Source organism: Diceros bicornis, chromosome X, assembly GCF_020826845.1.
Source record: "Diceros bicornis minor isolate mBicDic1 chromosome X, mDicBic1.mat.cur, whole genome shotgun sequence".
Classification (NCBI taxonomy): domain Eukaryota; kingdom Metazoa; phylum Chordata; class Mammalia; order Perissodactyla; family Rhinocerotidae; genus Diceros; species Diceros bicornis.
The window spans coordinates 60,180,888-60,198,121 of NC_080781.1; positions in this window are offsets into that span (position 1 = coordinate 60,180,888).

A 17,234-nucleotide genomic window follows, 5' to 3' on the forward strand; every position below is an offset into this window, starting at 1 on the left:
ACAGCATTTCTCTGTCTGTGCCTGTCTTTGGCAGTTATGAATTGGAGGCTTCTCCAGTGTCCTATCTAGGATATATAGGAGTTTAAAAGGAAATCCAGGAAACTTATCCCAGTATATTCCTCAAGTCTTAAGGTCCCTAGGTAGCCTTTCTTCCTCTTCATACCATTCAGAGTCTTCCTATGGTAGTTTGTCTTGTTATGTTCAGTGTTTTTCAGTTGTGAGAGGAAGGATCTGAGTGGAATGTAGCTGGTCCATCAGGGCAGAACCAGAAGCCCTCAAATTTACTGAAGTTTAACTTGGATGTATGTCTATAGGGCATGCTTGGTAAAAATGAAGGTACCAACTGCCTTGGTTCAGACTCACATCACTTTTAACCTGGATTATTACAAAAGCCGTCTGTGTTTCTGACTTTGTTTCCCTTTCTAGTCCCCACAGTGAAAGCAGCATGACACGTTGTTTAAGAGCATGCATTTTGGAGTTTGTAGACCCAGATTTGAATTCCAGCTCAGCCACTTACTAAGCTGTGAGAACTTGGGCAAGATCCTTTTCCTGCCTTGACTGAGCCTCGACTTCCTCATCTGTCAAATGGGTTCAATAATATCTGCCCCAGTGCAGGTTGTTGTGATGTTATTTATTACGAACTTGGTGGAAACATGCACTCCATAAGTAGGGATAGCTATTATAATCTTCCTAAAATGCATATTTGATCACATCACTGCCTTCTTAAAAACCTCTGATTGCCTTCCTAAAATCTAAGCTCCTTAGTCACAATCAAAGCCTTTCAGAATCTGACCCAAACCTACATTTATAACTCCCACACGTGTAACTAGTTGTTACTGGCTATGACATGTTTCCCAAACAGGCATTGCTCTTTAAGTCTAAGAACATTCGCACACGTGCCCTATTCCCTCTGGCTAAAATGCCCTTGCTCTTTCTTTTCCTATTAATTTTTTATGAACTATATCAAAGGTAAAGCTATTTCTAATTGATGGTGTCCATTTCCCCACCTCCCAGCCTGCCCACAAGCACCCAAGCAAAACAAATTTTTCCCCAGGCAGAATTTCTTGAGCTCCTCCTACCACATACTTTCCTATTACAACACAGATCATACTATTGTAATTATTTGATTTTATGCCTGTCATTCCCAACCCCTGTCCATGCTCTTGAGCATTTCAAGAGTGAGGCCTGTCTCCAGCACCTAACACTGTGCCTGATAGATGCTGAATGTTTATTGAATGACATGATTTAAATGTTCTATTGTTTAGAATTTAATCCATTTTGCCATAATGTGTCCTAAATAAAACAGGGAAGATGCTTCAGAATGTCCTTGAATTCAGACAAGGTTATATTAGCAAAATAATTTCAGAAAACTGTGTGGAAATTTTTCCTCTTTCTCCTTCACCTCTCCTACTTCTCCCCTTCTCCTACTTTGCCTTCTTCTTATCTCTCCATCTCTCCCTCTCCCCATCACTGCAGCTTTTTTAAAAATTGTGGTAAAGTATACATACCATAAAATTTACCATTTTAACCATTTTAAGTGCATAATTCAGTGGCATTAAGTACATACACATTGTTGTGCAACCACCACTATCCTTCTCAAAAATCTTTTCATCTTCCCAAACTGAAACTCTATATCCATTAAACAATAACTCCTTATTTCCTTCTCCCCCATCCCTGGTAACCACTATTATACTTTCTGACTCGATGAATTTGACTCTTCTAGGTACCGAGGTATCTCATATAAGTGGAATCGTACAATATTTGTCCTTTTGTGTCTGGCCTATCCCACTTAGCATAATGTCTTCAAGGTTCATTCATGTTGTAGCATGTGTCAGAATGTCAATGAATAATATTCCATCGTATGTATATACCACATTTTGTTTATCCATTTATCCATTGATGACCATTTGGCTTGTTTCCAACTTTTGACTTTTGTGAATAATGCTGCTAAGGAAATGGGTGTACAAATATTTGTTCAAGTCTCTGATTTAAATTGTTTGATGTGTATAGCCAGAAGGGGAACTTCTGGGTCATATGGTAATTCTATGTTTAATTTTTTGAAGAACTGTCATAGTATTTTTCACAGTGGCTGCACCATTTTACATTTCCACCAGCAGTGCACAGAGCTCCAATTTATTCACATACTTGCCAACACTTATTATTTTTTCTCTTTTAAAATAATAGTTATCATAATGGGTGTGTGGTGATATCTCATTGTGATTTTGATTTTCATTTTCTGAATGATTAGTGACGTTGAGCGTGTTTTCATGTGTTTATTGCCTATTTATGTATCTTCTTTGGAAAATATCTATTCAAGTCCTTTACCTATTTTTACATCACATTGGGTAGTTTTTTTGTTTTTGACTTATAGGGGTTCTTCATTTATTCTGGATATTAATCCCTTATCAGATATAATATTTTCAAATATTTTTCTCCCATTCTGTGGGGTGTCTTTTCACTCTGCTGATAGTGTTCTTTGATGGAAAAAAGTTTTTAATTTTGATGAAGTCTATTTTATCTATTTTTTTCTCTTGTTGCCTGGGCTTTTGATGTCATATCCAAGAAATTGTTGCCAAATCCAATATTATGAAGATCTTCCCCTATATTTTCTTCTAAGATTTTTATGGTTTTGCTCTTATATTTAGGTCTTTGATCCATTTTGACTTACTTTTTGTATAAAGTGTGGAAGAAGGGTCCAGTGTCATTCACTTGCGTGTAGATGTCCAGTTTTCACAGCACAATTTGTTGGAAAAACTGTCCTTTCTTCACTGAATGTTTCTCTCACCCCTGTCAAAAATTGTTTGGCCATATATATGAGTTTATTTTTTGATTCTCTACTCTATTCTGTTGGTCTGTACGTCATCTTTATGCCAAAACTACACTGTTTTGATTACTGTCGCTTGCTTTGGCGTAATTTTTTAAATCAGGACGTGGGAATCCTCCAAATTTTCCTTCATTTTAAAGATTTTTTTGGCAATTCAAAGTCCCTTGAGATTCCATATGAATTTTAGAATAGATTTTTCTATGTCTTCAAAAAACATCAATGGGAATTTCATGGGGATTGCATTTAATCTGTAGATTGCTTTGGGTAGTACTGACATCTTAACAACATAAGGTCTTACAATCCATGATCATGGGAAGTCTTTTCATTTATTTATGTCTTCTTTAATTTCCATCAGCAATGTTTTGTAGTTTTCAGTGTGCAAGTCTTTTACCTCCTTTGTTAAGTTTTCTTTAAGTATTTTATTCTTTTTGATGCTATTGTACATGGAATTGTTTTCTTAATTATTATTTCTAAGAGATCATTGTTAGTGAATAGAAAGGCAAGTGATATTGTGTGTTTATTTTGCATCCTGCAACTTTGTTGAATTTGTTTATTAGTTCTAAATGTTTTTTGTGGAATATTTAGAGTTTTCTACATATAAGATTTATGTCATCTGTGTTCAGAGTTAATTTTACTTCTTCCTTTTCAATTTGGATGACACTTATTTATATTCTTGCCTAAATGCTCTGGCTAGAACTTCCAATACTTGGTTGAATACAAGTGGTGAAAGAGTGCATCTTTGTCTTGTTTCTGATCTTAGAGGAGAAGCTTTCACTGTTTCACCATTGAGTTGGATGTTAGCTGTGGGTATTTCATACATGACCTCATTATATGGTGAGGTAGTTTCATTCTATTCCTAGGTTTTTGAGTGTTTTTATCATGATGGTGTGTTCAATTTTGTCAAAAACTTTTTCCACAACAGTTGATATGATCAACTGTTTTCTTCCCTTCATCCATTTAATGTGTTGTATTACATTGATTGTTTTTCATGTGTTGAGCTGTCCTTGCATTTCAGAAATAAATCCCACTCAATCATGGTGTATAATCATTTTAATATGCTGCTGAATTTGGTTGGTAGAATTTTGTTGAAGAGTTTTTGCATCAATATTCATAAGCAATATTGGTCTGTAGTTTTCTTTTTTTTAGATTATTTATTTTTGTGAGGAAGATCAGCCCTGAGCTAACATCCGTGCTAATCCTCCTCTTTTTGCTGAGGAAGACCAGCTCTGAGCTAACATCTATTGCCAATCCTCCTCCATTTTTCTCCCCAAAGCCCCAGTAGATAGTTGTATGTCATAGTTGCACATCCTTCTAGTTGCTGTATGTGGGATGCGGCCTCAGCATGGCCAGAGAAGCGGTGCGTCGGTGCGCACCCGGGATCCGAACCCGGGCGGCCAGTAGCGGAGCGCATGCACTTAACTGCTAAACCACGGGGGCCGGCCCTGTAGTTTTCTTATAGTGTCTTTGTCTGGCTTCGGTGTCAGGGTGATGCTAGTTTCATAGAATGAGTTAGGAAGTGTTACCTCCTCTTAAAATTTTTGGAAAAGTTTGGGAAGCGGTGATGTTAATTCTTTTTTAAATATTTGGTAGAAGTCACATGTGAAGCCACATGGTCCATAGCTTTTCTTTGTTGAGAGATTTTTGATTATGGACTCAATCTCGTTAAAATCTATTCGCACTTTCTATTTCTTCATGATTCAGTCTCTTGAGGTTGTGTGCTTCTAGGAATTTATCCATTTCATCTAGGTTATCCAATCTGTTGGTGTAAACTTGTTCATACTACTCTCTTATCATCATTTTTATTTCTGTAAAATCTGTAGTATTGTCCTCACATTCATTTCTGATTTTAGTAAGTTGAGTCTTCTCTCTTTTTTCTTAGTAAATCTAGCTAAAGTTTTGCCAATTTTCTTGATCGTTTCTAAGAACAAACTTCAAGTCTCATTGAATTTCTCTATTGTTTTTCTATATTTTATTTATCTTTGCTTTAATCTTTATTATTTCCTTCTTTCTGCCAGCTTTGGTTTAGTTAGTTCTTCTCTTTCTAATCCCTTACGGTATAAAGTTAAGTTGTTGATTTGAGATCTTTCTTCTTTTATAAGGTAAGCATTTAGAGCTATAAATTTACCTCTTAACACTACTTTCTCTGTTTCTCATAAATTTGGGCATGTTGTTATTTTGTTTTTATTTCTATCAATATATTTTCTAATTTCCCTTGTGATTTATTCTTTAAACTATTGGTTGTTTGAGTGTATTTTTAATTTTTGCATATTTATTAATTTTCCAGTTTTCCATCTGCTGTTGATTTCTAGTTTAATTCCATTGCAATTGGAGAGGATATTACATATAATTTAAATGTTTTAAAATTTACTAAGATTTGTTTCGTGGCCTCACATATGGTCTATTCTGGAGAATGTTTCATGTGCAATTGAGAATGATGTGAATTTTGCTGTTGTTGGGTGGAGCATTCTGTATATATCTGTTACTCCAACTGGTTTATAGTTTGTCCTCTATTTTCTTATTGATTTTTTGTCTGGTTGTTTCATCCATTATTTAAAGTAGGGTATTAAAATCTCCTACCATTATTAGAGTGCTACCAATTTTGTCAATGTTGCTTCATGAGTTTCAGATTTCTGATGATTTGTACATACTTTTATAATTATTAAATCTAATTGGGGAATTGATTCTATAATTAATATACAATGTCCTTTGTGTTTTGTATTAGTTTTTTTTTAATTTAAAGTGTATTTTATGTGATATTAGTATAGCCATGCCTACTCTCCTTTGGGTGCTATTTTCATGGAATGACTTTTTCCATCCCTTTGCTATCAACGTATATATGTCCTTAGATCTAAAGTGAGTCTTTTGTAGATAGAATATAGTTGGATCATATTTTTTAATCCATTCTGGTACTATATGTCTTTTGATTAGGTAGTTTAATCCATTCACATATAATTATTGTTAAGGAAGGACTTATTTTTGCCATTTTGCTATACATTTTTTATATATTTCTCATTTTCTCCATTACTGCCTTCCTTTGTGTTTAGTTGACTTTTTTAGTGACACGTTTTGATTCTCTTTTCATTTCCTTATGTATATATTCTATAGATATTTTCTTTGTAGTTACCATAGGGATTACATATTGTATCCTAAAGTAATAATCCATTTTGAATTGATACCACCTTAACTTCAATTGCATACAAAAATTTTATGCTTTTATGTCTCCATCCCCCCACTTTATGTTATTGATGTCACAAATTACATCTTGTTTTGTACCTATTAATATATATTTATACTTATTTTATGCAGTTAACTTCTAAGTCCTATGGAAAATAAAAGTGGAGTTACAAATCAAAATTACTGTAATGCTGGTTTTTATATTTTTCCATGTAGTTACCTTTACCAGAGATTGTTAAATCTTTATTGGCTTCAAGTTACATTCTAGCATTCTTTCATTTCAACCTGAAAGATTCCTGCTAGTATTTCTCATAGGACAGTTCTAGTGGTAATAAATTACATCTGCATATTTTTTTTAAATCTGGGAATGTCTTAATTTGTTCCTCATTTTTGAAGAACAGTTTTTCCAGATACACAATTTTTGGTTGACAGTATTTTTCTGTCATCACTTTAAATATCACCCCCTACTGCCTTCTGTCCTCCAAGGTCTCTGCTGAGACAATGTCTTATAATCTTCTGGAGGGTCCATTGTAGGTTACAAGATGCTTTTCTCTTGCTTCTTTCAAGAATCTCTTTTTGTATTTGTCTTTCAACAGTTTGCTTATATTGTGTCTTAGTGTGGTTCTCTCTGGGTTTATGCTACTTGGAATTTGTTAAGCTTTTTGGATTTGTAGATTCACATCTTTCCTCAAATTTGGGAAGTTTTCAATCATCATTTTTTCAAATAACCTCTCTGCCCCTTTCTTGCTCTCTTCTCCTTCTAGGACTCCCATTATGTGTATACTTGTTCCTCTGATAGTGCCCCATTAAGTCTTTTAAGCAGTCTTCATTTTTCTTCATTTTTTTTCTTTCTGCTCAAGTCTGCTATTGAATACCTCTAGTGAATTTTTAAATTCAGTTATTGGAGTTTTCAGCTCTAGAATTTTCATTTGATTCCTTTTTATAATTTATATCTCTGTGTTAATGTTTTCATTTTGTTCATATATCTTTTCCCTGATTTCCTTTGTTCTTTGTCTGTGTTTTCCTTTAGCTCTTTGAACATATTTAAGAGCTAATATTTTAAAAGTCTTCATCTAGCAATTCCAATGAATTTGTTTCTTCAGGGTTGGTTGCACCACTTCTAAACCCAATGACATTTTCATAGCATGCTCAGAGGCAAGTGAGTCAGTCAGCAAATCTATACTGATCTCTTGACACTCAGTTCAGGAACTGGAAAGTTGCTGTTTTTAAGAGGCCCCTTTCTACTACAAAAAAGACAGTGAAAAATTCGTTCCAGTTAAATCACAATTTCAGAGTGTTTATGTCATGAATTAATGTTCACTTGTGAATTAAAACAAGTCCTGTGATGCTAGTTAAGTTGAATTAGGATTTTTCCAGAGCAACATACAGCCCTGTGGCATAAATCACCCTATGAGAGCCAGCAATAGTACATAGGAGCCTGGTATTCCACACTTAGTTCTGTCACTGACTCACTCAGTCATATGCTTTTGGGCCTCAGTTTCCTTATCTGTAAAATGGAGATGATAATTCATGCCCAACTTACTTCAAAGGCCTTAGGAAGAGAGAAATGGAATTTAAAATAATAATTAAACTTGATACTAATTGAGAGGTTGTCATTATCATGAGGAGAAGAGGGGCTTTGATGCTAGAACAAGTGTTCTTAACATAGGTTCTATAGGTAATCTTTGTAGGGGAACATCCATGAACACCCTGAAATCAATGCAAAATTTTGTTTTCATGTTCACTGGTTGGAGGGAGAGGCATTGCATTCATTGGATCAGATGCTCAGAGGGCCAACCCTCTTCAGTTACAGTCATGGAAACTGAGGCTCTGATAGAGAAAGGGATGGCCCAAGGTTTCACCATTTCTAAATTTATTCATATTGTTATACTGCTTTTCTATTATTCAGAACATTTCATGTGAGTCTATATATCACATTTGCTCTTCACAAAAGCCCAATGAGATATGCATTATTCTTATTGTAATTTTCCAGAGAAGGCAACATGCATAGTGCTTAAGAGCAAATTCTGCAGCTAGAGTATACAAGTATGCATCCCTAGCTACTGCTTTTTGGCTTGGTGACTTTGGGCAAATTACTTAGCCTCTTTGTGCTTCCATTGCCTCATCTGTAATCTGGGCATAATAACAGTAACAACCTCATAAGGCTTTTGTAAGGAATAAATAAGTTAATATATGCAAAGTGACTGTAATAGTGCCAGGTCCATAGTATAAACTCTATGTGTTTGCCATTATTATTAAGGAAACAGGAGAACAGAAAGAGAAAAGAACTTTCATGCATAAGGTTCTACAACAAAGTAGGGGAGGAGAGAGAAAACAGCACCAGAACTAGGTCTATTGCTACTCTATTTTTTCTTATAATCCATGTTTTATATGGTACTCATCTCCAATTTGTTTCTCTCTCTGTCCTCCGGAGGGAGGACAACCAGCACTGTCCAAGCTGGAATCTAAATTTCCTGAGATGGCCAGCGGGAATTCTAATAATCTCTCCCCTATCCCAGACCTAAGTAGACATCTATCTTCAGTTTCTATGTGCATTGGGAGAGGGTACAGACCCATAAGGCATTCAAAGGGGCCCTTGTCCTACTTATAATAAACAGACAAAAAAGAAAACAACACATAGGGACAGAGATTGGATTGGTGGTTGCCAGAGGGGAAGAGGGGAGGGAGGAGGGTGAAAGGGATAATTCGGCACTGGCAATGGGAGACCAATGTACACTACACACACTGATCTCACTGTGTCTCTTCTTTCTGTGAGGAAAGTTATTCCAACCAGTGCCCTTATATGATGAGTCCTCCTTGGTGTCTCCAAAGCTGCAAAAGATTCAGTGGACCAAGGTCTGTAAGCTCCTACTTCTAGTGCTTGGCATTGTTAAGATCTTTGCCATCCTCCACGCAATGGAAATCCTCACTTGTGATTGGTAGCTGCATTTTCTTTCTCAACATAAGGCACTAAGTTTCTGGGAATTAGATATGGCAGCTATAGGAAAATAATACTATGACAATAATAATAATGATAGTAATTAACATTTACTGAATGCTTGCTGTGTGTCAAATACTGTTTTAAGACTAAATTAGGAATAATAATGATGAGGTAATAAAAATGATAATAATTAACTTTCTTTGAGTCATTGACATATGCCAAGCATTATTCTGAGAATTTCACATGGTCTGTTCCACTTAATCCTTCCCATAATCCAATTAAATTGTTGTTCTTATTATTGCCATTTTATAAATAAGGAAAATAAATCAGAAAGAAATTAAATAACTTGTTAAAAACAACAAACTAGTAAGAGACAGAGATGGGATTAAAACCTGGTCTTACTGTAGAAATTATATTCTTAACCTAAGAATTTTAATTTTGAATATGCTGGGCTCCCCATCTATCATAGGGTGCAAGGTAATTTTTTTTCCTATGAGAAAGCTCCAAGCTGGGCCTCTGACTTTCTTGGCCTGTCCCCCAGCCAACCAACCTGTGCAGACTCTGGAGAGTCCTCGTTCAGAAATCTGTAGTCCTTCTTCACAGAGAAAATTTCCAAGAGAAATGAGCATAAGGTGGAAAGAAACAAAGATGAATCGAGGGCAACCAGGAGAACCTGAGCTGAAAAAGAAAGACCAAGGAGATGGGGCAAGGAAGATAGAATAAGGGAGCTCAGGAAGATAGGAACCAAAATGGAAGCAAAGATCCCAGGTAACTAAGCAAATCCAAGTTGGCAGCCTGAGGATATGTTAGATTGGTTGAGTTGATTGGGAGACTAGTCAGTGTCCCTTGTCCTTGAGGTATGGTAAGTCTGAGGCCATAACACCAAGCTGATTTGGGTGTTTCATCCCCCTTCCTGCCAGAAGCTGTCAGACAGGGAATCTTTTCTCTCTCCCAGATATGAGTTGCCCCAAGAGGAGGGAAGGGAGAGAAAAAAGGAGTAAAGGACAGGGAGCTGTAACTATGAGCACATATACCAACAATAACTCATATGCCCTCTTCTATTCTTATCCCAACCCTTAGTGTGGTATCAGGCACATAGGAGATGCTCCATCAGGAAAAGTACTTATTATTATTATTATTATTATTACTATTATTATTACAAACATTAACATAGCATATATGATATGACAGTTATTGTGCTAAGTGCTTGACATGCATCATTTCATTCACAACTATTATTATCCTTGTTTTACTGATGAGAGGGAGGCACAGAGAGGTGAAGTGACTTGCCAAAGTTTACATCTAAGAGGTAGAGCTGAGATTCAAATCCAGGTCACTGGACTCTCAAGTCTGTGCTCTTAGTTACTCTACTCAAGACCTCCTGACTGGTGTATGGTTACTCTATTGCTGGGTGCTGGGGATGAGCATGGTGAAAGTAGAGTGATAGTGGACACAAAGAGCCTTGTAATGGTGGATTAGGAACATGTGGTCATTCTGTTCCTGTCACTGGCATGCTGTATGACTCAAGAGCAGTTGTTTAAGTACTCAGCTTCAGAGTTAACCAATTCTACAATGCAGACAGTTCTTTCTGTCCTCCTTGTGCTTGGATTAGAGGGAGATGATTTAGAGGAATAAATGATATGACACTGAAAAGAAAGACATTACATAAATAATTCAAGGCAAAGCTAACTTTGGGGTGTTTTGGTTTTATTATGTAATTTATTTGTATCCAAAATGGTCCTTGCTAAACCTGTTTTCATTAAGAAACAAGTTTTACTGTATAAAGTGGTTCCATTTCAGTGACAGATATTTTCATGTCTTGAATAATGCAAAACAGTCATTTTTCTTACCTGCAAACGAACTGTTGGACAAATCAGGGCCTATTTGTATGCTTTTCACTCTCAGCTACTAAATTTTGGTTGTTGACTAATCAACTTAAATTTCACTATTTTGTCAGCTTCTATGAACAAAAATGCAGAGCTTACAATGTCTCATTAAGTTCATTTAAACTTCTGGTAATCAGCCTTGGTGCCCATGCAAATACATCCCTCAAAAACACTCTGCAGTGGTGAACCTCTGTGGAAAGTGCTGATGTATATTTCAGGAGATAGGAATTTGTTATTGGGCCTGTTAAAGACTCACTGGGTATCCTGAGGCAAGCCCCATCTCTTTTCTTTCCCCCTTTTAACTTACCTATTTAATAGACATAATGAAATTTGCCCTGGGTACCATCAACTTCTATAAGGCTAATGTGGCCATCATCAGCAAAGATGTTACTGATTCATTCACTCAATAAATTCACTCAACAAATATTTATGGAGGAACTGCTTTGTGCCAGGTACTGTTCTGAGTGCTGGGGTTATAGTAGTGAACAAATCGGACAAAACTTCTGCCATCATAGTGCTTATTGACGGTGGAGGGAGACAAAAAATAAGTAGACATATAAGTTAATGTCAGGAAGCAATAAGTACTATGAAGAAAAATAATGTAGAGAAAGAGGATAGATCGTAGCCAAGGAGGGTTGCTATTTTAGATAGGATGGTCAGGAAAACCTGTCTGAGGAGGTGACATTTAACCAGAGACCTAAAAGAAGTGAGGAGGTGAGCTATTGAGTCACAATGATGTCTGGCGAAAAATCATGCCATGCAGAGGTAATGGTAATTGCAAAGGCCCTGAAGTGGTAGCATACCTGGGATATCCAATGAACAACCAATGGACGCCACGGTGGTTGGTACGAAGTGAGTAAGGGTAGGATAAAAGTAGAAGGTGAGGTGACAGGGGTTGCCAGGGACCAGATAATACAGAGACTTACAGTCATGATAAAGGGTTCAGATTATTTCTGAGGGAGATGGGAGCCACTAGTGGTTTCTGATAGAGAAGTGATATGATCTGATTTATATCTTTAAAAGACCACTCTACCAGCCATATAGGGAATAGATTTAGGGTAGTAAGGGTGGAAGAAGAGAGATGAATTATGAAGGTATTGTTATAGTCTGGGTGAGAGATAATGATGATTTAGTCTAGAGTGATAGCAGTGTAAGTGGAGCAAAGTGCCATGATCCAGGATATATTTTGAAGAAATAGTTGACAGAATTTGTTGTTGGACTGGATTTAGTATATAAGAGAGACAGTAGGACTTTTGGTCTGCAGCTGCATGAATTATGTTGCTATGTGAAGAAAGGTCCAATTTTACTAGAAGTCAAATGAATAGAGATTTTAAAAAGGGAGTATTTTGGACTGTCAAATTAACAAAGATGAAATTAACCAATATGACCTAGGAGATGGATATTCTGTTCTCCTGTGTACTATGGTCCTCAGGCCCCTGATGTGGAGGAGATGTGTCACTGCTTTCCCAACACTGGGTCACCTTCCCTCTGAAGTGCACACTGCTAGTATGGGCTAAGGGGTAACCAAGCCTTGGGTCTAGTCCAGGCTTTGCTGCTGAGCCAATGTGGGACCTTGAGCTAGTCTCTTTCTGTCTCTGACCTTCAGTCCTCCCATATGTTAAGTAAGAGGTCTAGGGTAAGTAGTTTAGCAGCTCTAACATTCTGTAGTGTTTTCCAACTAAAATATGCTTAGATTCTTTGAAAAACATTGGACAGTATAGAACTGATTCCTCCAAGATATTATAGTGACAACTAATGTTGCAGGCAATTAAAATGGGTGCGATTTCAGGTCATTTGAATAAGTTTAAAAAAATCTTCCTGGGGCTGGCCCCGTGGCTTAGCGGTTAAGTGTGTGTGCCTTGCTACTGGCGGCCTGGGTTCGGATCCAGGGCGCGCACCGACACATCACTTCTTGGGCCATGCTGATGCCACTTCCCACATACAGCAACTAGAAGGATGTGTAACTATGACATACAACTATCTACTGGGGCTTTGGGGAAAAAAAAAAAGGAGGAGGATTGGCAATAGATGTTAGCCCAAAGCTGGTCTTCCTCAGCAAAAAGAGGAGGATTAGCACGGATATTAGCTCAAGGTTGATCTTCCTCACACACACACACAAAAATCTTCCTGAAAGTGGAAAGACAAATAGATATGATTTGATTAGGAAGAAAAGAAGGCTTTCCAGGCACTAGAAAAGCATTAACAAAGGCCTAAAAGCAGAAACAGGTTGCCTACTGAGCAGAACAAGCAAGGCTTTAGTAGAAAACACAATGGCTTTGAAATTGTCCAGACCTGGAACCTAGCTGGCTCTACCGTGCCACTTCACTTCTCTGAATCTCAGTTTCTTCATCTGTAAAATAGGAGTGATACTAATATCAATATTGCAAGTCTCTAATGTACGCAAAGCACAGAGCACATTGCCTGACCTATGGTGGATCCTCACTAAATGGCAGTTTCTTTCCCTCCCTCTGTCTTCCTTCTCTCTACTATCATCCATCCTCCCCCGAACACCCAACACAATGCCTAGTACACGGTAGAGACAGCTGAGGGAGTGGGCTGGTAAAAGTACATACATACATATCATATCACTAAATTTCATATCAACCACTTCTGGAGACATCTTTGTAAAACTGATCTCACCCTCCTATCTTCCCCACTGATAGAAACCATGTAACTCTGGACATTAGGCCAAGTAATATGAAGGCAAATACTTGAGAAAAATAAACAGAGTACTGGCTTAGGTGTCCCCTGCAGCTCTTCAGATTGATAAGCTTTGGTTTCATCTTCTTAATGGGAAGATCTTTTATTTCAGGAAACAACTAACAGAGTTTAATAACATGTGGATAGCCCCAAGAAACATTCCAACCTTGTTGGGTCTCATTGGCTGTCTGGCTGGAGAGGAAAGAGTGAGGTAGTGAGGGTATTTCAGGGGACAGTAGCCTGCCAGAATTGGATTTTGATGAGCTTTATCACTACAGTCTCAGATTAGAATGGGCCTAAGAGATAGACTTGTAAATTATCAGAGCTAAAAGGGATGACAGAAATTTTCAGGTTCAAAACTCCTATTTCCCCTCTCCCCTCTCAATGAAACAAACAAGGGAGTTTACAGAGACTTGTCCAAAGTCACTGCCTAGGAAAAGAGCTGAGACTGGAACAGAGGTCACTCATATTCCCAGTCCAGTATGGCTTAAACTTCACTTCTTCTAAGGTCATGTGAGCTATCCTACTGCCTTTAATGAGAAATGTGTGTTTGGAGATTTCCAGACACAGAGACATTATCAACTTCAGCCACTCATTTCTTATGGTGATGTTTAATCATTAACTGTCGGTGGTCCTTTTGGATGCCAATTCTGCAAATTTTCAGCTGATAGTGAGAAAAAACTCAGCAGCATCTCTTAAACTATTCTACAAGGGAACTCATAAAACTAAAGTCAAGCTCCTCCAATAAAAAAATGCTCATTTGAAGGATAAGAAAACCAGGACTCAGAAAGTGACTTGCTCGAAGTCACACTGCTAATCTTTGGTAAGGTTAAAAATTGAACCAAATTCATCTACCCCTAAATTCAGTGCTAACTCTAAATTTCTATCACATTGGGCAGCAATTCAACCTTATTTGACAAATTTCTACTGAGAATCAAATAAATATGGAATATTTCTTAGAATAAATGTTCATGTGTATACCTGGTTACACACATGTTTGTGCACTGCTCTGTGGATAGAGAAAGCAACCCAAATATCTGGGATTTCAGACCACTATAGAGAGATGTCTCTATCTAGAATGAAAATCAAATCACTATCAGACTGGCTCTGAATTAACTACAATTTTTGGGGTACCTATTGTATGTCAGGCACTGTGCTGAGAATCTTCACATATACAAACATCTCATTTAATAGGTATAATAATCTTGGACGAAGGGTGGAAGAATGATCATTCCTTTTGTACACTTAAGGAAATTGAGCCCAATAGACAACAAAAGGCTTGACCAAGTTTACACAGTCAGTTCATACTATACTAGTCTGCATAAGCTCTAAGAGACTAGATGTAGAGAAGGCTTAGCAGAAAGCCCATAAGAATAAATGCCCATATGTCTCCCTAGTGTAGGCCTCCTGGGAAATCTGCTCATCTGGGGTCAGTATTCAGCTGAGCTGGAGGAAGGCAGAGACAGCTCTGAATTCATAGTGGGAAGAACCAGAAGAAAAAACAATGGTAGTCCATCTGTCAAAAAATCTGCTCAGGGGGCTGGCCAGGTGGCAGCATAGCGGTTGGGTTCGTGTGCTCTGCTTCAGCAGCCCAGGGTTTGTAGGTTCGGAGCCCCGGGGCGGACTGACACACCACTTGTCAAGCCGTGCTGCGGAGGCGTCCCATATAAAGTAGAGGAAGATGGGCATGGATGTTAGCCCAAGGCCAATCTTCCTCAGCAAAAAGAGAAGGAATGACAACAATGCTAACTCGAGGCTAATCTTTCTCACACACACAAAAAAAATCTGGGTCAGCATCATGACGGAGTGAACTCTTCCCCCACAAGATACAACAAAAGGAACAGTCACAGACCAACAACGGAATCCCAGACAGTGAAAATCTAGAGCGGAAAGATCCCCACTGCCGCACATCTGAGAGTGGAACGTGCTGGGCCCCCGGAGGAAGTGGGGAGAGGTAAGGAGAACTCCCTTCCCTCCCCATCAGATCACCGATCGCGGTCCGCACGGCTCCCAGAGAGGGGGGAGGGGCAGCACTTGGCGGGGAAAATGTAGCTCTTCAGGCTCTCTCAGCCAGTGGGAAAATCCTGCACAGAGGACTCAGAAGAGCCACAGGGCTACCATCAACATCTGAGCACCCCAGAGAGTGGATAAAGAGGGGAAAACGAGAAGCCTCCCACATCAGGGACCCAGAGGGCAAAAGAGAGCTCCCCCCTCCCTGCAAACCAGACCCTGCAGTTCAACCGACCAGAGAAGACCTAGCAATCTGCAACAGACCAGACCAAAAGATCTGCGACAAACGAGACCAAGTGATCCGCAGCAGACCTGATCAAACGACCGGACCCGTGGATCGCAGCAGGAAAAAAACAAAAAACAAAAAACAAAACTGCGGATCACAACAGAAAAACCGGGGCAGAGCGCAGGGGGCTTAGACTACACAGCCCTTGACCACCAGACAGTGGCAGCAGGTGGAAATTGCAACCAGAGACTTCCAGGATGAGGAAAAACAAAACCAACACAGGAACCACAATGCAAAAATATATGAAATCACCAGACCAGAAACAAAATAACAAGCACCCAGACATCAACCCCGAAGACACAGAAATCCATAATCTAAGTGACAGAGATTTCAAAATAGCTATCATAAAAACACTCAACTAAATACGAGACAACACAGACAAACAATTCAATGAGATTAGGAGTTTCTTCACAAAAGAGATTGAAATCATAAAGAAAAACCAATCAGTGCTGATGGAGATGAAGAACACAATGGAGGAGATAAAGGAGAATCTGGAATCTTTAAAGAACAGAGTTGACAATATGGAGGAAAGAATTAGCACTTTAGAGGATAGGAATACAGATATACTCCAGATGGAAGAGGAGAGAGAATTAAGACTAAAAAGAAATGAAGAAAGACTCCAAGAAATATCTGACTCTATTAGAAAATGTAACATAAGAATTATAGGTATTCCTGAGGGAGAAGAGAGGGAAAGAGGAACAGAGAGCCTATTCAAGGAAATAATAGCTGAGAATTTCCCAAATCTGGGGAAGGAGCAGGAAATACCAGTAAGTGAAGCCAACAACACACCTATATATATTAACAGACAAAGGCCTTCACCACGACACCTAGTGGTAAGGCTAGCCAGGGTCAACGACAAAGAAACAATATTAAGGGCAGCTAGACAAAAACAAAAAATAACGTACAAAGGAACTCCCATCAGGCTCTCAGCGGATTTCTCAACAGAAACTTTACGGGCTAGAAGAGACGGGAATGATATATTCAAAATACTGAAAGACAAAAACTTTCAGCCAAGAATACTCTATCCAGCAAAAATATCCTTCAAATATGATGGAGAAATAGTAACTCTCCCAGATAAACAGAAGCTAAGGGAGTTCATGGCCACGAGACCCCCACTACAAGAAATACTCAAGAAGGCCCTCATGTCTGAAAAAAAGAAGAGAAAGGGAACACAAAGCTTGGAGCAAGGAGAAAAGTAGGTAGACAAACTCAGAAAAATAGTGGATCTTTACCGGAATAGGTTAGCAACCACTTAAATACTAAATTCAAAGATCAAAGGAAGAAACTCACCAAAAATAAATTTAACCTCATCACTGTAAACACACAGCCACAACACAAGATAGAATAAGGTATAACAAGAACAACTTAGAAGGGGAAGAGGAAAGGGATTGAATTGACTTAGTATAAGGAAAT